At 39.0% G+C, this 21424-nt stretch overlaps 1 protein-coding gene across 5 annotated transcripts in view; it reads right to left on the minus strand.

Moving 5' to 3' along the window:
- Positions 1 to 1151: 1151 nt before the first annotated feature.
- Positions 1152 to 21424, minus strand: part of CA8 (carbonic anhydrase 8 (inactive)) — a 72921-nt gene continuing 52648 nt past the window's right edge. The window contains exons 9-11 of one of the 5 annotated variants that reach the window (XR_016465193.1): positions 16586 to 16677; positions 13845 to 13948; positions 1152 to 1793 (exon numbers count right to left, since the gene is read on the minus strand). The gene's annotated coding sequence lies outside the window, so the exon portion shown is untranslated. Of the gene's footprint in view, positions 1794 to 13844; positions 13949 to 16574; positions 16678 to 18578; positions 20957 to 21424 lie in introns of those variants that run through there. The other 4 variants (XR_016465194.1, XM_090137622.1, XM_090137621.1 and 1 more) reach the window with 4 other exon arrangements.

A 21424-nucleotide genomic window follows, 5' to 3' on the forward strand; every position in this document is an offset into this window, starting at 1 on the left:
CCATTTATAGCAAAATTGAAATATAGCAGTTCTCTGGATAAAAGATTTATGGACTGACTGCTGCTCTAGTAACTCAGCTACAGGATACATACTCCAACAAGGCTGCAAAACAAGCAGAATCACTGAATAGCTCAGGAAGTAGTCATGAGTGTTGCTGCAGGACCATCCAGCTAAACCGGGACAATGTGGTAAGAAGGAACATGGTTTAGTGGGCAGTATTGGTGGTAGGTGGATGGTTGGACTAGATTATTCTAGAGGTTTTTTCCAACCTTCATGATTCTATAACTCTGTGAATGCCTTTGACTGGAATTACTGCAGAGAAATCTAAACCAGTGTTAAACCACACCATAAAAAAAAAGAAAAAAGAAAAAAAAAAGAAAAGAAAGTGAAAGATTTCAGACTAATCCAGTGCAGAAGAATGCTGAAAACTTAAGAATGCGTGAAACTGATACTTAAAGAGTAGATGAACAGGACATATGGCTAATTTTTATTTAATTTCTTGATTCAATATGCAGCAGCTGTAAAGAAACATGACAGGTTGCCATCGTGTTCTAAAAAGTGTTAGGTGCTTACAAAACACTCATTAGACCTCTTAGAAGACTTTTTTTTTTTTTTTTTTTTTTTTTTTACACTCTAGAGAAGAAAGCAGATGAATTGAGAGAAAGAGGATACCAAGAACACAGCTCAGTTTCTTCTGCCTAAGTAGAATGGCTTCAGAGGAGAATGTGGCAATAGGGAAGTATTCAACCCACTAGATATTACTGCAAAATAAAGCTTGATGCACTACTTCAACAAACTAGGGAGCTACTATTTAAATGAAAATTAAGCTCATAATATATAAACTTATTGTGTAACCGTGTAGGCCTGATGAATAACCAAATCATCTGCTGTGACACCATTAACATTTATTACTCTTGTTAAGTAATCAAGGTAAAATTAGGAATATATTTTGGTATCTATTCATCTAAAGGATAGTTGTTAATTAATTTGTACTTGGAAGTAGTTTGCTTGGGATGAAATTTAAACCAAGCTTTTTTATGAAAGAAACCTTCCTGCCAAATAATCAAGAAAACACAAAAGTACCTCCTTATATTCTTATTCACATTTACTATCATATGTGTAAGAAGTTTGTTACATAGCTGGGTATATAACAAATAAGTGACTGTGAAAGAATTGTCCAGAAATAATCTTGGTGGAAGAAACAAATCTGAAATGTTCCATAAGGACTGTACAAATGACAAAGAGAAGCTTCAGTAATTAAAAAAAACCACCTCTTGTATTCAGGTTAAATCTGTTTTTCCTTCTGAGGAGGTGAACAAACATCCACTGCTTTCAGAGTCCAAGGGAAGGTATTTCCTCTAATGTAGTAGCAGAACTTCTTCTCTCAAGTGTGTACAAGCAGACTTCCACGTTTCAGTAAATTAAAGATTTGAGATGGCTTGGTTATTTGTGATCTCATAAAAGTCTCTCAGCATCCTGGCACCCCAGTTCCATGCATCCAAACTGCAGACAGTGGTGTTCATGCTGGTGTGCCAGACTCATGAATAACTATGATGCTCTTAGCCATAGTATAGTGCAGCAGGCCCAAAATACCAGGCTAATATTACTGGTTTCTACTTTTTTACTTTATACGTGACTTGATGGGTAGCAAGACATCAAACTCAAACTGGTGGAGACAGTCCACACAGCAACTCTAAGATGTGTTGGGTGCCCTGTGTTCCTGTCCTGCAGGCTCATCTGCTAAGGGTGACTCCCTCAGGAGGTCACAAATCCAGGGATCGGTAGGTTGGTGCCTAAAATGAAAAGGCAACAGATTATCACTAGGAGAAAAACAGATTTACAGATCTAACACATTACTGATCTTTCTTTTAGTTTTGCATTTTCACTAACAAACAGGTTTCCTTTATATTTGCCTTCTTCTCCTGGTGACATCCCAAAAAGGATGTCACACATTTATGTTTGTGTTCTGAAATGAGATTGCCTAAAAAGATGATCTCCACCACTTGTTTGGAGGAATTAGCTGAACAGATCTACACCAGGTCACAGAAACTGGGTCTGCAACGTCAGACAATTGACAGCAGGTTGACAAACATTTGCTAGGAAAGTTTAGGTATAGGTGGTTCTGTGGAGAAACTGACGAACTCTGGACAATATTTTCAACAGTTTTCTAAGATTCTGGGAAATCTAGTGAAAACATCCATTTGTTGGTCTTTAGAAGGGCAGTATGCAGTGAAGAAATTATCTCTGGTGAATGGTATTCCCACTGAAAATCTGACCTATAAACTCCTGAGCTCTTCTTAGTGAAAACTTTTATTTAATTTTAGCTACATTTTATTTTAAAAATGCAGTTCATTCGCAGTTAAGTAGCTCACATTCTAGGTTTGTAAATAGCTTGTCTAGTATATGGGAGATAGATGCTGGCAGCAAGCACCCACTTTCAATATTTTGATTAGTTCTGCTTGGCTTGTATCATCAGTTGATTGAATGTAAGATTGTGCACATTAAATAGAGTAATGTCTTTATGGTGACTTGGCAATTATTAAGCCACTAGATTGTACCCCAAACTCCATCTTCTCCAGATAAATAAAAAAAAATCCATCACTATCCACCCGAAGTGAGAGAATTATTAAGACATACATATAATTCATAGAAAGACATAATCATACACTTTTAATATGCTTTAGGCTGAACTTGCAAATGCATACCCTGCTATAGAAAGAATTCCACGTAGACAACTTATGTTGGTATTCAGATGGTGTTACTGCTCAAAAGCTCTCAAAGCCAGCTGGATCTGTAGACATGCTTAATATCTAAGAATCAGCCCCCACCTTCTCTAGTATCAGCAGAGGAAAGGAGAGGATGAATTCCCTAAGCTTCCCTGCAAAAGTTGCAAAGCTAACCAGTAATCTGTAAACGTACGGGTTCTTTACTCAAGTAGTGGTCATACTAGTTCCTCAAACTTCTGTAGGGAGTGGAGGTGTTGTAGTATGTCACAGCAAACACAACATAACTTTTAATATTCCTTTTGGATAAAATAATGTTTAAAAAAAAAAAAAAAAAAGTGGAAATGTAATATTTTTTGACAAGTCCTAGCCCATTTTTGGTGTACCTTTACAACTCTCCTGAATTCACTTGCACATAAGCCCTGAGCTTGAGGCCTATAGACATTTCAGTCCTTGGAAACCAGAGGCACAGGGACAGGACACTGTGACATTTGAGGCACCTGTTTTGTACTCAAGGTGCAGTGCTCATCTCTGCTCTCTCTGCCTACTAAGAGGTGAAGGATATCTTTCCAGAAACAAGATATTAATTCAAGTGTCTGAGAAGACAGTCACCTTAAAACTGAAGAATAAGTAAGATAGTGTGTTTGGTCCTGTCTCTGTCTTGCTTTCTTTCATGTTTGCTTGCATTCTTGGGCCATAATTAAAACATTAGCTGAGTTAACCTCGGCATCACAGAGCAAATGATCCAAATGCAGAAAATGTCTTCCAAAAGTTGTGTTAACTGTTCATCAAAAGAACAAATGTGGAAAGAGTTGTTCTCTATGTAAGGCTGAATGTATCTGGTCCGTCTCCCATCTGCCTACTTAGCGTATTAGTATTTTGTAACAATTAAGAAAGAGTTTATTTAATCAATTTAGTTAGAATTTGGTGATAGAAGTGTTTAAAACTTCCTTTTTCTATCCTTTTGAAAAATGCAATCAAAATACAAAAGAGCATAATAGAAAAGTGCGTCTTCAATTTCTCAACAAACTGTTAAAATACCGTTCTTCAAAAAATCTTTGAAAAAATCTGTTACAGCAGATACTGCTGTCCAGTAACTCTGTGTAGGTGGGCTCCCAGGCTGTGCCCAGACTTGATGAAGACAGCAGACAGCACTCCTGCTTTGCAATTCTGCTTGTGTGTGTTTGCCTGCTGATGGGGACTGGGGCTCACATATTGAAGAAATGCAACTGCTTCAGAAAACAAACAAACAAACAAACAAACAACAACAACAAAAAAAAAAACAGTGCATTCTTCCAGTTTGTCACTATTGCTTTAAAACATCAGAATATGGCAGCAACATGAAACAAAAAATATGATACTGTTTGTCAGAGTTCACTTTAACACTTTTCTGGAAATGTGGCAGGAACTTGAAAAAAACAGCTCTGTGGAATTGGTAATATTTAATTTCAAAAAAATAGAAGTTTGGGGCTCCTGTGGAGTCCAAAAGCCTGAAGGTAATTTATAGGCTACATTTTTGCTTTCACGTATGTCACTGGCAAGATTCCCATTGACTTCAAATCAAACAAGACTGGCACAATTTTAAAGAAGTATTATTAGGTTTAACATTTCAAACTCACAAACACAAGGAGTAGACTTAACATTATCGTGATTGAGCATTTTATTTTCAAATACATTTGACAGTGTATTCAAATGAAGAAATGTGGCTTATCTTTTAAATTTTCATATGGCTGGGTTGAGCAGAATAGAAGCTGCTTTCAATTAAATAATGCAATGAAAAATATTGGGACAGATTTGAATTTGGCAGGAGAAAATGCTGTATTTATCTCATTGTAATCCGTTCATTGGTTTACAATTTCAGAGTCCTCAAGCAAATAGCATAAATCCACATGATGTCCTTGCATATTCTAGCAGATTTCTCATTTGGGTCATAGAGTTAGCTGAAAGATGCATTAAAACACATGTAACTGGACAGCTTCGTGTCAGCTTCCCTCTCTGAGAAATCTCAGAAGTGCTGGTGATTACAGTGAGGTTTTGAATGAAGTTGCACAGAAGAAATTGATTCCAGATATGTCCACTGCAGAAGAGAATAGCATGTGAAGTATAACTGGAATCTCCCATAGCAAGCCAGTCAAAAAATCTTTGGGGGTTCTGACATCATAGCTGTAAATGAAATAAGGTCTTCAGGGAATATATGTAAACCCTCATGCAAAAGGGCTGCCAGGATGAAAAGCTGTCTTAACCAGCTCTGTCTGCCACTCTTTACCTGAGTGATGGAGTTTCTTAGGCATCTCACTATTTCACTCTGCAGGAATTTATCTACCCATTATTTGTACAAGTGACAATAGCTCTTTCTGGATACCATGATAATGAAAGGGCAAAAGAGATGTGCCCCAAGTAACCCTGAGTACATGAACTGGAATTCTTCTTTGGGTGCAGGTTCAGGGAGTAGGACAGAGGAGTGGCCTGCAGGCCTCCCAAGCTCTGCTTACTGCTGCACTAGTGGTTGTGGTGCACTGGATGCAGGACACTCTGAGTTATGGGTCTGTTAGGAGCTCCAGCAGCCATGGACAGATACGTAAAGATGACCGTGAGAAGACAAAAGTAGGATAGATAGATACTTTTTGCCATTAGGAAAAAGTAACAAAAATACTTCTTTTATAATTGTCTGCTCAATAATTACATTTTCTGCAACATGCAACTTCCTACCACTTGCAGACTGAGTACAAAGTGACAGAATTAGGTCACTAGTGATATTACCAATAACTGGAAAAATGTATGATTGTTTTAAACTGAACCCTAATATGCTGCCAGTTGAAAGAACCTGACTGTCTTTACAATAATGAAGATGAATCTTTTCATCCTTTGCTTTTTACTACAGCAATTCTAGATGTTGTGAGCAATGTAATTGAGTAAAAATTATTCTGCTAACATTTATACTGACATGCCCATTCAAATGTATGATAACTGCAATTTCCTATATATCCAGAATAACTCTTCTCTGCAGACTTCAACATAGACTAGTGACTATTTCATCAGTCCATCTAATTTCATGTTTGTTTATCATAAAGCAGAGAGAACACGTACTGCGTAAACAAGTTGTTTCAGAAATTTAATAACTCCTTCTAGATGAGACTTTGTGACTAAACAAACACTGAGACATAAACATGAGCTAACTAGTCACAGTCAATTCTAGGAAGGAATCACAACCACATAATTCAGTTTATGCACAGAAGATAAAATGCCTGTTAAAAGTTGTTTTCATTTCAGTAGGCTATGACAAATAATTCATTTGAAAATAAATGTTTAAAGGCTTGATCCTGCTCCATTGGAGAGGGTGGTTTGCCTTTGAGCCAGACACTGGATGGTCAGAATCAGACCATTAATGCAGTCTGAAAATAGAACTAGTGCAGAATACCTGTTTCTAAATATTTCTCTATATTATGCATTTTCAGAATGCATATGCATTTGGAATATTCTCGTGGCTTCCTAGAAATATTTAGTGCCTGTAATATGGAGGAAAAGAAGAGCTGTGAGAAAATCTGCCAGGGGTTGGGGGTTTTTTCAGTTAAAAATGTATACTTTCTTGTTGATAAAGAATGTAACCATTAAGTAGGCTTTGACATTTCTTGTTGAGAAGATTACAGACTTTTCTTTAGAACACCAATTTTAAAAGCTATCTAGTTATCCACAGTTGATGCTCTTACCATTACTTTTTACAGCAACCATTTTTCAAATGGCTTCTGAGTCAGTCCCTCAGTCTGGTAACCATTGTCTCTTGAACACTTTTTATTCTGCCCTGTTCCTAAATTGCTGACTACCCCAGATCTAGAAGATGAATTACTGCAATGAAAAATATTCAGCCATCAAAATGGCTGCTGTCCTTGCAAGAGACTGCATTAAATACTGGAAGTGGCCTAGCATAGATATTTCTAGTATTAGTGATACATTGAAGAAATCAGAAATATATTTACCATTTAATATGTTAATGAGTCAAGAGCCAGTGGGTAAGTATATCAGAAGAAAACAGCACATAACTTCCTTGTCTCCCTCTGTGCATTTTTCTTCCTGAATTGCTGTTTACACTAATTTCTTGTGTCTGTACAGAAGTTACACTACCCCTGCTGGTAAATTCAGCTGTCGGATCTGTTTATATGTTGATCCAGCAAAACATGTGCTTGGTACATCCTCTGCTGGCAACATTTGGAAACATCAGTTTGGTTTGTGGAGAATTGATTCTCCACTTTCTGCTTCAGTGTACTGGATTTGCCTCTCTATCTTGTAGGCACATCTGGCTTTGTGAAGGGGGTTCCCAGGAACCGGCCAGGGGAGACAGGGGATCCACAGCCACCAGGCTGCCAGACAGGAGATATCAGCCCCTGGCTATTTGCTATTTGGCCTCAGAACAGCTGATGGCACTGTCATACCACAGCTCCAAGCCTGCATGCTACCAGGCTGTCTGACCGTCTCAAATCAAGGAGCACAACTCTTAAAGTTTTTATGGAAAAGAAGACAAGTTGTGTAGTCGTTCTTCTCATTCCTTTTACCCCCAGTCCCCTGAGGAAACTGCAGCTGTGCTCAGTGAAGAGCTGTCATTCATGGAGGCCCTGTAGGCAAAACTCCACTCTAAAGTGGGAGTTAATATAGACAAGAAAACATTCCTGACTCTCTGCATTTAATGTAAACAGGGCAACGTAAGGACTACTGAAGCAGCTTCCCACTAGGATGTACGAGCCAAGTTTAGTAGAAGGGGCCAGCTGGCCATTCGGTAGCAGCAAGGTGAGATCCCCTTACCTGTCTCCATTTTTCTGGGCACACCATCTGAGGAATTGGAGAACAGTTAGCAGCACTGGCAGTGGGGCTGGGAACTGGGGAAGGGCAGTGTCCATTACAGATTAATTATGTGAATGAGGAATGAAGAAAGAGCTATGAAATTAGTGTGAAATGATATTAATTTAGAATTGGCTAGTGCACAGTTGTCTGAGGAGCATGTTGAAATTGTTCCTTTTCTGATCAGGAGGTTTTCTATTCTATCCAAAATGAAGTTTTCTTTTTTTTTTTTTTCCTTTTTCATTCTCTAACTTTGTGAGATAGACAGGTAATGTGCAAAATGTTCCACTGTATTACTTTTCACTCTAATAGCAAAGGGAGATTAGTTACTACTTAATCAGATGCTGTCTTCCCAAGGCATATTGATGAGGTCTGTGAAATTAAGCCATGCAGATCTCTCAGTCCCAGAGAGATGATTGTGCTGGAGGTGAGCCATGATGATTGTTCTTCAGAGTGATCCATGTGATGGAGATAGAAAGACAGGAAAAGAAGAGCATCAAATCAGCAGGAGATTGGCTGAATCAACAGAGATGCCTGATACCAGGGACTGGGGCTGTCCTAGTGCCCAGGGCTCACCTGTTCCTGGTTGGGCAGCTGAACATGAAAGGTCCTGCCCTGCTATCCCAGATAGCCAGCAATTAATAAATGCATGGCAAGGGCAGACATGCTCCAGGAGCGGATGCTTTAAGCATCATGCTTAAAGATGTTCCCACCGAACTTCACCCAAGCAGGGCCCATCACAGGAAGAATGCATCATTATTTTGGCTACTCTTTTACAACCTACCTCAGTGATCCAGGAAGGAGCAAGCACTTTCATAAAGTCCTTCCATCTCAAAATCTGAGTGCCATGGATTCAAACATGAAACTTCAGATGTACAAAGCCCTGTCAGTGCCACTGGGGTGATTCAGCCTCTCTCTCTCAAAGCAGAAGTGATCTGACTGCAAGTGTCATTGGACCCATCCATTTTCAGCTGCACCTGCAATTCTTCTTTGAAAGAACTGAGTACAGTGCTAGGCAGAATTGATACCGTTTTACAGTAACAATCAATAAGTAGTGCATGAAACCCCAGTATTTAATTAGTGTTTGAACATTCTCTACATTAGTGTAGAGAAATATTTAGTCAAAATGCATTATAGGGAATGGCAGTGCATGCAACATACTACTATGAGTACTGGAATGGCTTACAACAACTCTGGCAAGAAGAAAATGCATGCAAGAATAACACAAATGTGATAAGCAGAGAATGAATAGCTTCCAGGTCATCTGTTATTCACAGGTGGTTTATCTGGGACATGATGTAGAAGATGAGTCCTGAGCAGAACCAGACTAAAGAGCGACTCAATCGATCACTTTCTGAGAAAAGTGTTTTGCTTTGGCCAAATCCAACATGCATACCATCAGATCAAGGGTTTTTAAAGTGATTTGACAAGAACCACTCAAGAAACACTGAAACACATGCCTTTAAAACATCGTTCACCCCCTATCTGATCACTTCGTTAAAAGTTTTCAAAAATAAAAAGATCTCTGTCATTCCTTGCATGCCCATAAAAAAATGCTTTTGTCCCAGTTTAAAGTGGTCAGCAACTTTTTTGACTTGTCATTTAACATCAATCACGTGATTACTCTGACAGGAAAGATTCTTTGTGTTTTTGTTATTATTATTCATTTGTTTCCTGTTCTCCTTCTTATTTTGCCACTCAATTGTCTCACTAGAATATCTAGTTTGCAAGTATACAAATGAGAAGGGATAATTCTTTCTCATAAAATTCAGAGTTCAGCATTACTTGTGTTTCTCCTCTGATGAGACCTGAGGAATTTTTCCTTAGATTGCTCAGTTTTGCAATATCTGATGATAGTAGCACTCTCTTAGATTGCATCTCTTAGAATCGCACAATTATTTTATTTGTAAAAGACCTTCAAGTCCAACCATCAATCTTGTGCACAAGAAAAGCATTACTAAACCATGTAGGTTTCTTCAGAAACTCCAGGTATGAGGAATCCATCACTTCTCTGGGCAGTGCATTCCAATGCTGAACATTCTCTCCAAGTAGAAATTCTTCCTAATTTGCAACCTAAATTTTCCCTGACACAACTTGAGATTATCCCTTCATGCAGCTTGAGATCTCCACATTGTCCTTGGCTGAGACTTGAGCACTGGATATGCTGAGACTGTCAGCCCTCTGTAAGTGTGGCTTCCCTCTGACAGCCAAACACAGATCACATCTGAGAGGCAACAGGCAATTACCCAGTTATCCAGCATGGAAAACACTAGGCCCAGATGCCTCTTCTCCATGGCTGATGCCTCACCCCAAGCTATAGACAACCAGCCAGATGTGGGATGCCTGTCTGTCCTTGATAAGAACCAGGGCTTGCTTAAGCTCCTCTTTCTATTCTGCTGGTAGCTGTTTGGCTGCTGGCATCAAGGGATACTGAGCCAAGCCAAACAGCCTGCTTGCTCCCTGCCCTATGTTGGCAGAAGGCTAAATATCCTCCAGAAGGAGGGGGCTTGGGAAGCACAGAGACTCAGGATGAGGTGTGCTGCATCTGAGCTAAGAGGTGTTTCAAGGCACAAAATGAAAGAGTGACACTGAGTGCAAGTCCTAAACTCTACGTTCACCAAACAACATTGTTTTGCTAGATGCTTTTATTTTATATCAGAGGACCTTGCCATTAAAGAAAAATAAGAGGTTATTGAACACAGTATGGATTAATGAAGGAATTTCTACTGACCAGGTTTTGCAGGGATCAGGTGAAATTACCCAAAGGATACTTTCTCATCTTAATATCAGGAAGTTTATTACGTTGCTGACACTAAGACTAGAGGTATACAAGATGGCAAGCCTGTTTTAAGACACTTATTACAGGATCAAAAACCCCATGGCCAGATGACACAAAACACTAAAACAACTTCAGTCTGTCAGTTCCAATTTGTTCCAAATATTTTGAATTTTTACTACAACTTCAATCTGTCTTGACAGATCAGTTTTTAGCTCATCCTGCCCATTCTGACTTTATGCCGAATACACTTCATCTGTTTGCCCAGAGTCAGGATAAAGCCTGACATGTATCCATACCCTGTATTCTTGCTAATTCATCAGAAATGTGCCTATGCCTCACTAGGGTAAGATTTGTACCACGGAGTGATCCAGAGGAAGAGAGATATTATGCTGTGGAAACAGCCTGCATGTGTCTTGTTGATAGAAATGACATCTGACAGAAAGAATTGAAGAAGAAAGCAAAAGGTATAGAAGCTGTAAAAAAAAGCCAATGAGGAAAAAAAATAACAAGATCTGAATTAAGAAGAAAAAAAACAAAACAAGTATATAAAGCCATGCATAAAACATGCATATATAAAGCCATGCCTGTAATGCCAATGTGGCTATGCATAATATCAAATGTAAAATACTGAGAACACAACTAAACAACTCAAATCTAGGCAGGAAGTCACTACACATTTCTGGACTAGACAGAATACTGTATACTGGGTGAAATTCTGTGTTATGAAGGTTAAAAGGCAGAGTGAACCTTTGTGCTTTAAAGTTGGTTAATTGTAAACCATTGCAAGTCACTTTGGTAAAGCAGTCTGGATTGCACATACGGAGTTCAATATACTTTTACTGTAGCTCCGTACATCTGGAAACAAACAAACAGGAGGTGTGTACCAATAAAATTGGATGACTCTATCTGGAGGAGGAGGAGAAAATCTCATTAAAACCTAATGAAAGACAATTTAAGAGACTAAGGGGAATAAAATACCACACAATCACATTAAATTAGTAACTGAAAAACTCTTGAGAGCAGATTTAGACCTGACAGATTTCTAACTCCTTGCCTTTCTTTCTAAATGATCTCCTCTTACAGGTATTGTGACTGCTTCATTTTTGGATGACAGCAGCTCTGCCCCAGGAAGTAGATGTCCATCACAGCTTAAATGCCATCTGGAATCCTTTGGTGCAAAAGAGACTATGCCTTGATTTTGTTCTGTTCTCTCCTTCTGGCTGCTCAGGAGACGGAGAGGCATAAGGAAATGGAGGGAAACTTCCAGCCTGGCCACCAGCATACCACACGTACAATGAAAAAATTAAGCAAGTGTTGGAGAGCAGTGATTAGCAGAGGCAGCGTAGGTGGGATAAAATTAGTCCAAGGAGCATGCCAAAAATTGAAGGTATCTGGGTTCTTCCTGCTCAGAAATGAGTGAGAAAGCAGCATTATTAATAAATAAATATCTGTAAAAGCAAACTAATGAAGGCATAATAGATATATTTCTACAGAAAAAGATTATCAAAGTAAATAACAGGTTGCTCTTACCTAACTGGATAATTAGTTAGAGGAGGTGTGTATTCAGGATCACAAAGTCTCAGATGTTTATGCACAATAATGTAACCACACATTATCACTTCCTTCATTTATGAGATAACTGCCAATTACTTTCTCAAAGAGCACTCCTCTTTTTTTAATCTCTCCTTGAGAAATAAAAACAAAAAACAAATGTAGAAAGTGGGTTGCTCCAGAAAGACACTAGCGGCTAAATGAACAGCGAAGTTAAATAAATAAAATAGAAGTTCTGTACAGCACAACTAAAACTGGTTGAAATTTGAGATCTCAATACTGTAGGGTATCCTGACATAAAAGAAAAAGTCCCTTTTGGTTCAGAAAAAAAAATAGGAGAAATGTTCAAAATTGCATTTCCATTCCTTGCAGGCAAAGCAAAGAAACCTGCAGATGTATTTTGTGAGGGCTTCAGAGGCTGCCAAAGTGGACAAGGAGCAGCTATCCATGTGTCCAAGATCAGGGTGACATAGGAGGACCTACCATGGAGCAAGGTGTCTGTATAATCAATGAAAATTATATAAAGGAATATTATATAATCAAATAACATTAAGATGTTATAATAATGAAATAAGCAAGAGAGTTAGGCACAGCAAGACAAAGAGAATAAATAGGATGCTTACACATATCATGGGCTCACTCAGGAAACTCCAGTGGAGTGGATCTTCCAAAGAATGAAAGAACCTTCCCCAGTAGTAGTCAGCTCTTAAATGGGTCTAGGAGAGGTAGAGCCAGGCTCCACCCCTTCCTGCAGCACAGGTGAATTGCTTTCACCTGTGCTCCCAGGGCTGACTCATTGCTCGCCTCAGGTGATTAATCAGAGGTTCAGGCCGTGACTCAGCAGTTCCCATACAGTGTCCCAAACCTCAGCTGTCTCTTGACAAAGCTCTTGCAGGTTTCAAACCTGAGAAATTCCCAGCAAGTCAGCTGGAATGATGGAAACCTTCAGAGGTCCATTTTGGACTGTCATGTGGAAAATCTGCTACACTGCATCTGAGTGATACTGGTTGAGCATAGACTCATAGATTTCCTTGCCACAGCAGAGCAGAGTGTCAGAACAAGTGAAGTTTTCTCTTTTCCTGGACGCACTAGATGCCTGCTCAGGAATCAGCTAGGTTTAATGTGTGAATTCATCAAAACACAAATGTTTTCTCAAAACAGTTTATTTTCATCTACTCAGTGTTTTGTACAAAGAGAAATATATTCACATTTCAATATCCAATAGAAAATATTCTTAGAAAATACTCAATATTGTACTTCAAAATTCTTGATGTGTGTTGTGAAATTAGGAGGAAACAATTTTTTTCAGCAATTTTCAAAAGGAAGTCAGGTGTGCAGTATGCATTTCAGAGCAAGCTTTAAACATCTGGAAGTGTGCTTTGTTGTTAGGTACCAGCATGGAACAGTTCTGGTGAAACATCTTTAGATATGGGCAGCTTGATTTATTTCTAATAGATGATAGGTACAACTATAAAAGTTTATTTCTTGTGTACCTTTGAGAGGAAGGAGATTCATTTTGCATTATCTGCAGTCAGACTTTGAATGCTTCTATTACCAAAATAAAAATCCTAAGTTGTAGAATTGCCTCTCCTAAGAAAATTGATTGTGCTCATGAAAGGAACATATACAAAGGTAAAAGAAGAATGTCTATTAAACATCCTGAACCTGCAAGTGCATACACATTTCCAAATTCATCTGCAGTCACTGAGTAATCTTTCCAGCTGTTTGTTCGCAAATTCAATGTAAGCATCAATTATTCTTCCTACTTTGAACAGAAGAGGGAGATACATTTCCTTTCATTACCTACAACTAATGCAAGAAATCACCACAGAGTCTGACCTCCCAAGGTTTGTCATCAGTAACAAAAGTTTTATATTTGATGAGATTTTTCACACTTTAATAATTCATATTTTAATCACAAAACAAAAAGGGAGAAGGAAGAGCAAAGGGTTGCATCTTACCCTGCCCCAGAGTGCCACAGCATACTCTTGTGACCCCAAGATCAGGCACACAGTCGGCTTTTCTGTCCAGGCAACTCATCTGCTCCCAAATAATTTCAGGATTTCTGTGAATTAAGAAGCAGTGTTGCAGAGCACAAATTCCATAGTTTAGCACTCATGTATATGACAACAGGATTCAGCTCTAATTTGAAAAGAAGCAACAAGCAACAGTTGCACCTCTACTTAAAAACAGAAAAACGTCCTCATTGCTCTGTATGTAGGCCACAAAGACAGAATTTGACACTTGCTTAAGGACAGTGGAAGAAAGTTTCTGCACCTGGTAAATACAAGACCCTGAAAGCGTTTTCCTTCTCTGCATTTATCAAATGAAAACTGTGTGAAATGAGCTTTGGAGCGACTGCAAGCCTCTTAGTGATTAAAAGCACAGTCAATTGCAATGGAACACTAACCACAATTATGGTAATCAACTCTAAAATGCAACTGAATCTTTAATATTAGACTCAATTTTGTTCATGAGAAACTGGATTTAGGTACTGTTACTTGATTAATTTACCAAGAGCTATGAGGAAGCAAGGAAAGTCTGAACACAAGACAGGGCTCAAATCCTAGGAAACTGTAAATACTATCATATCAAGTAGAACATGTAGAGCAGTTGTGCTCTGCAACAAAGAAACCACAGCAGCAGGGGAAGGCATCCAGGAGCAGCAAGAGGAGGTTGTATCTTGGAGCAAGGAAAAGAAATCAACGCCATACAGGTGTCCAGAGGCCTTGGAGAAGGAGGCAGAGCTCAAATGCAGTGAGTACACGACACTGCAAATGATCCATTACTTTCACACTGTGCTACAGCAAAGGCTCTGAAAGCTTGTCGTTTTTTTTCTCCACATGATTCTTGGCACTTGGGAAGGGCAGCAGATCATTGTGCCTTGAGGAGATGCTGGGAGAAAGGGCATCCACATTCACATCACTACCAGAGCCAGACTTACGCTGTCTGTGCTATAGGCTGCTGCTGCTGGTGCAGCTGAGTAACTCGCTTCACTGGAATCTGTGCCAACTCAGGTGTGGCAGTTTTATTTGATTTCCAGCGTTTATATGTGAATTTTGTTTTAGAAGATGCAATCTGAAAATGGCTCAATCTACTGTTTCCTTTCCATTTTTAATAGAAACTAGATTCAGTTTTCATATATATCATTTTTCTTGCAGAGTATCTCTTCTCCCTCCTTGAACAAGGGGCATAGGTCAGAAAAAAACAGATGCCAGATTATGATACAAAGAGAGACATCCACAGACACTGCGTTTTCTTTGTCTGCTGGGGACCAAACCTGCCTCAAGCTCTATAGCATGCAGACATCTAGTGGCTGGATGATATAGTGCAATTAAACATCTTTATGGGACACCTGTAAAAATTCTGTCTGGTCACATCATCATCTGAACGCCAGATAGCACAGATTCTGTTGCAAACAGATTCTTTGGCTCTGCAAGTCCATTTGCCATTCGGTATGGCCCTAGTATGGACATTTTGAGATGCTCTGGCCTCATGCTTTTCTAGGATATTGTTTTGAATTGTGTGGAGCTTAGGTGGACAAAATGTACAATGCCAAGAAATCAGGAAGGTTCAAAATGCTGTGGCACATCTGCTAAATGGCAGCCTGTAATTTCACACTGAGACTCATGCACTTGATAATCATTACCGGCTTTGCTGCCAAGAGCACACAGCTCTCAGGGTTTTTTGTGTTTGTTTTTGATTTGTCTCTTGAGTAAACATCTCCTTATCTCTGTGAATTACTGCATGTTTCTAAGCTATGAATAAATCTTTCCGCTACCTTTCGTTTGCATTTTTTCTTTTTGCTCAGCCACACATAACATTATACAAGTAAAGAGATCAAACATTTTTCTAATTGTGACTCTAGATAATGAAATTCACTTCCAGCTGACCTACAGAGCAGAAATCTGGTATCTTCACAACATAAGGTTAAACATATATTTTCCAGAATTACTTTATACCTGCTATTTACAGTACTGCTGACACAGTGTATCATATGCAGTTATGTGTTTCTCTGCCTTATCAGAGCTTTCATCTGTTTCACGCTCACCACTGTCAGATGTTTACATGAGAGGCACTTCAGAAAACACTGTTTATAGTGTATATTTATATTAAAGCCTAAGGGATGCAAGAAGTTTATGTCTGTGTAAGATCAAGATGTTTTAATCTCCATCTCAGACATAACCATCATCTTAAACAATGCTTATATGCTTGAATCGCCAGCTTTCACCAGTGCTCTACTTTTCAAAATAGTGGAGTCTGTGTTTATTGTTTTCCTGGGGAAACAAAACGTAAAACACAGGGAATGTGGTGAAGAGGTGACATCTGGGATAAGGGTTGCTCTGTGCCACCATTTTCCTGGTGCTGGTAGGAGAGGGACATGAGAACAGCAGACTCTGGGAACAACGCATGCTGCATGTGACTTCTAATCACTGATTTGGCAGTTGGTTGTCACCTAAAATGGGCCACTTTCACCCCAAATGGGCAAATTCCACCTGGAATGAGCCAGATTCAATGAGTTTTAGTTGAGTTTGGAATAGAGAAGGAATATTTCCAACCACATCTCTGCTAGATAAAAGTACATTAAAGGAAATTTCTTTATGCTGTCTTTGCTCTCTGCTACCTTTACACTTTATCTTTGTTTTTCATGGCTTAAGTAAGTCATTGTATAGTTTATAGAGCAAATTCTTTCAAAGTTTACCTAATATTTCCTTTTCTCAGATCCCATCTCCTGTTGTTTGCCTGATACCTGGGGAGGTGCAGGGTCTCTTTGAATCAAGATGAGGTCAGGCTCTGGGGAAGACAAGCAGAAATGAAAAGCTGAGACTGCCTCTGTACACAGCACGGTAAGAACATCAGCAAGATGGATTTGAAGATACTGGACAGAAGAGCCACAGAAGTGACCCAGCACTGAAAAACAAATCTTGCAGTTGAAATCATTACTTCATCAGGGAAAAGGCCTAAGAGGTAACCTGACTAGTGAGTTCAATGCTGGGTAGTTAACTTTGCAGATAAAGTCATAACAAGTTCTCATGGACAAGGACCACGTGTGTTACAGGGCCATATGAAGCGTCTCTCTCTATAAAGTAGCTGACTACTCTACTTCTTATGCCTGGCATTGTATGGGTAACAGCTCTGTGATCAGAGAAATGTCCCTCAGGTGGGTGATACAGGATAGAAGGCATTTGAAAAATGAGTGAAAAAGTCATTAATACACCTGAAGCATTCAAATAAAGAGATTAAGTCCCATCAAAAATTAATGATTATGTCATTAGAACAAGTCTTGAACATCACCTAGTGTGAAGGTCCTGTGACTAAGTAACAAATAATGGGGAAAAGAGAAGTAAGCAGTACTTGGACATAAGGAAAAGGGAAAAATATCCACTCATACAAACACCAACTGAATATGTACAGTGGTGGTGAACTGATGTTAGGCACATAGTCTTCCTAGTGGTATTTCTTAGCTTTAATTAGAAACTCTAACATTTATTTTAGAACAGTTTTTCTATATGTAGTGTTTCAAAGATATGAATACACACAGAGATGTGTGCTAACATACATAGCTACACAGATAGTTACAGTTTCATAAATAAATGTGCATCTAAACACTTCCAACACATTCTACAAGGCCCAATCTCAAGAGATGTGGTGAATGGTTCTCCAGCTGCCTGGCATTTCAGCAGGCAGTGCAGCTGTATGAAGGATGAACAAATCACAGAGACCTGATCTGATTAAGTAGGATCCCATGGCCGCACCCCACAGTTCAAAGTGCTCTGAACACAAGTGAAGAGCTTTAGATCTCCAGGTGTTCCTTCAGAACTTCAAAAAACTACAGAGGAATCCAAAGAGCCCATCACCTGCAGTGCGAAGGTCAACCATAGGGAACGTACTGCCCCACCTCACCAGTCTTCTCCCAAAAGCTGGGTTTCTTCTTCTCTGTATTATCCTAAAATTTACCTGAAGGTTGCAGAGCCAGCTTTTGCCTAAGAGGCACTTAGCTTCTTTTAAGTATTATATCATTACTTTCTGGATCAAGTGTGTAACTCCTACCTGTGAATTTCTTCTAGCCTCCACGCTCCTGGAAACCTCTAATTCACATATCTAATAAGTCTTTAAAATTATATGGTGTATCACTGACACCAATAATTACCTTTAAAAAAACTTCCAGTGCAGATAGCAAGCTAATTAGGAGAATTTTAGTGGCTGTAGACTTGAAAAGGACATTATTAATTGAGGGCCTTACATTACTCTTAGAACACCTTTATCAATTTTTATGATTTCTTAAAAATGTTAATACAAGGCAGGCATATGGAACTCTAATTGAAGAGTAACAGAGCCTTGCCACACTTCATAAAGCCTCTCATGGGTGCAGTGTAACTGAAGGAATACACAGAGAGCCCTTTCTGCAAATTCCTCCCTGTGGATTCCTACTGAAACAAGAAAGACTAATTTAATTTTTCCCAACACACCACAAATGTGGGTTGACCGCTCTGTAATTAGGAATGCCTTTTGCGAATGAATTTGTTATAATTAGATCTGATTCTAAAGACAAAATACAGTTGTAAGTATTTTTACCTGTGGGTTTTTTTTCGTTTCTTTTAAAGCCAAGCCTTCAAAAAAAAAAAAAAAAAAAAATTCACAAATGTTGAGACAAGTTTACAAGCCTCAGTTCCTCAGTAGTAGGATTTATATGACTTAAGCTTCAAAATCCACAGCAGTGCAGGAAAGAACAGCAAACACAGGAAGGGAGCACAGGAAAAGGAAGTAATGGACTTCAATTTTTCGGTGGAGACATTACATCATTTGTTTTGCAATGTATCTGTATTTCACAGCCAGAATAATATCAGCCAGCTCCAAGATAAGGAACACATTTATTCAGAGAATAAACTATTTCAGATTTCATAACGTCAATATTTGCCATATTAATATTACAGTTCTTTTCAGTTAATACCCAATAGTTAATATAATACATCACGTGCAAAGGGAAAAGATCTTCTGAATGAGTTAGATGTCAAGAACCATCAGGTTCATAGCCTAGTTAACTCCAGTTTTGGAGGTTTTTCTTACTTGGTGCAAGGAGATACAAGGAGATAGGAAGATGCCCTCAACTGCCAGATATTTTTCCTTCTTTTTTTTTTTTTTTTTTTTTTTTTTTTTTTTTTAGAGATTTCAGAACTGCACCTGACAACTACAAATCATCAGGTAACTGCCAATATCTGCATCTTGGCCGAGCCTTTGCAGACCAGATACTACGTACAACAATCTTTATGCAGAGATGCCACCCTGCCCTATGGCAAAATATGGAGGAGGCCAGGCTCTGGGGTTGGGTTATTATTGCAATTGTCTGAGGAGTTGTAGAATCATTGAATATTCCAAGTTGGAAGAGGCACATAAGGACCACTGAGTCCCTACAGATGGAAGAGGGGCAGCATCCACTGAGGCTGTTACTTTGATGTAAATGCTGGGCTATTGCAGATAGAAAGCATATTTTCGGTCAGCACTGCTATCTTGAGCTTTTTGACTAGTAAGGCATGTAAATTTTTCTTAAATTTGGGCAGAAGATAGAGGAAAATTCTTATACGTAACTCTAAGAAATATGAGTTTTCATAGGCTCAAGGAGCAATTTATTAATGACATCTCCACTAATCCTCATAAACAGATGACTTCATGATGGAATTACATGCTTTTATTGCAATACCAAGATCATCTGTGTGTCTCTCCACACATTCCTGCAGTACACATAGTTACGACCACATGAACTGGTAAGCAGCATCCACTCCCTCTCCCCATGTTCATACGCAGTGTGTGGGTTCCTCCTACTGTTTCTCCTGTCCCTAATATACACATATATGACTCTGAGAATTTGCAACTCATTATTCAGCAGCAACCCTTCCGGAGATGGAATAAGCATGCCTTGTGACACTACATTTACCACTGCATGGTGATGACTTTGTGATTGATGATTCACCCATCTGCTCCCAGGGAGTAACCTCTGCTTTGTGAACCTCTGTTTGCATCTCCATTGTGCCCTGCCTGGAGCTTGCCATCTGTGCCTCTGCATTCTTGCACTCACACAGGTCCCACCACAAACGTGCTAGCAAAATGGATCGCACTGAAAGCCATGGAGACCAAAGCTATTTCCCACCACATGAAAATGTTTTTCAGTGCTACGTGTTTAGAAGGAACTGTAAGCTAAGAGCTTGTCTTGCAGGCTTGGTCTACTTCTCTCTCTTTTGCCCTGTCAGAGCTGTGTCATGTGTGGCCCAGAATGGCAGTCCCCATGCTGTGCAGCAGCTCAGGACGTGCAGAGAAGGGCCTCAGACCACCATCCTCAGTCATGTGCAGAAACAAATAGAACTGTCATAATTCACAGGAGAACAAAGGCTGATAATTTTCTGCCTGAAATGATAATTTCTTTGTAAAATTCCATGACTCGGTTTGCTGTTATATCAATTAATTTTCCTTATTCCAAAGTTGTTCTTTATTCAAATAAGGTTCCTAATAATGCAAATGTCATTCAGCTTTATTCCGATAGGCCATGTTAAGTGCTTGGCAAAGAAGTGTTCATTTCTGCCCAAAAATGAATTCTGAATTTGTATAATACTTTGTGAACAACCAATGGTTTTATTAGCTTTACAGTACACACCTCCCCTCTACACAAGATGGTTACTGACAGCAAAAGAGATGCTACAAAATAAAATTAAGTGTAACATTCAAAACAATGAGTATCTCTATATATATTAACATTTAAAACAAGCTTAAAATTAGCATTATTTGGATCACAGACCACTATTGAATGCTACTGCAAAGAAATTACATAAGCAATGATAGTTACCATTTAAAAATAGCTAACAGTGTAAATTGGAAGATTTAATGCTTTCTTCTTTTAATGTACAGCCCCATTTCCAGAATTTCACTGAACTGTGTGGACAGAACAACTGTCACAGCTGTCTATCAAAGTTGAATTAGATGAAGACAAACAATACAGGCTTTGTGGTTCAACTGAAGCAGCAGCCTCAAAAGTTTCCATTTCTCATCCAAGGGCACTGTGGGAGCATTGTCTTCCCCCTCTCTGAAAAGAGAATGGAACAATTATGTTACTGAAATTCCTCCACAGTGGGTCTGAGAGAATGTTTAGGTCCAGCCAAGGAGACAGGAGAAACTAAAAGCAAGGGTTCCACGGACAGCAGGTGGGGGCAGTTTCAGGATATATACCTCATGGACATAATGGTCCTGATTCTTCTCCTTTAGGGTAAAGGCAGCACTGGAAGATTTAATAGCAATGGAGGACATTGCAATAAAAAATGCCAAGTGCAGGAGCAGACATGAAACAAAGCTTTATTGGCTTTCTGAATCAATCAGGTAATTGATTTTAATATGGAGAGCATAGTTTTAAATAGAAAAGAAAATATACTATTACACAGAAATTTTTTTTAACATTTACTATCTTAGGGGCCCTACCAAGAAAAGTGCTGAGTACACAGCCCTCATGAGTGTCAGATGGGCTCAGATTGAAAGCAATGGCCCATTTTGTTCCTCC

The sequence above is a fragment of the Phasianus colchicus genome, chromosome 3 (genome assembly GCF_987193195.1).
Source record: "Phasianus colchicus chromosome 3, bPhaCol1.hap1.1, whole genome shotgun sequence".
Taxonomy (NCBI): domain Eukaryota; kingdom Metazoa; phylum Chordata; class Aves; order Galliformes; family Phasianidae; genus Phasianus; species Phasianus colchicus.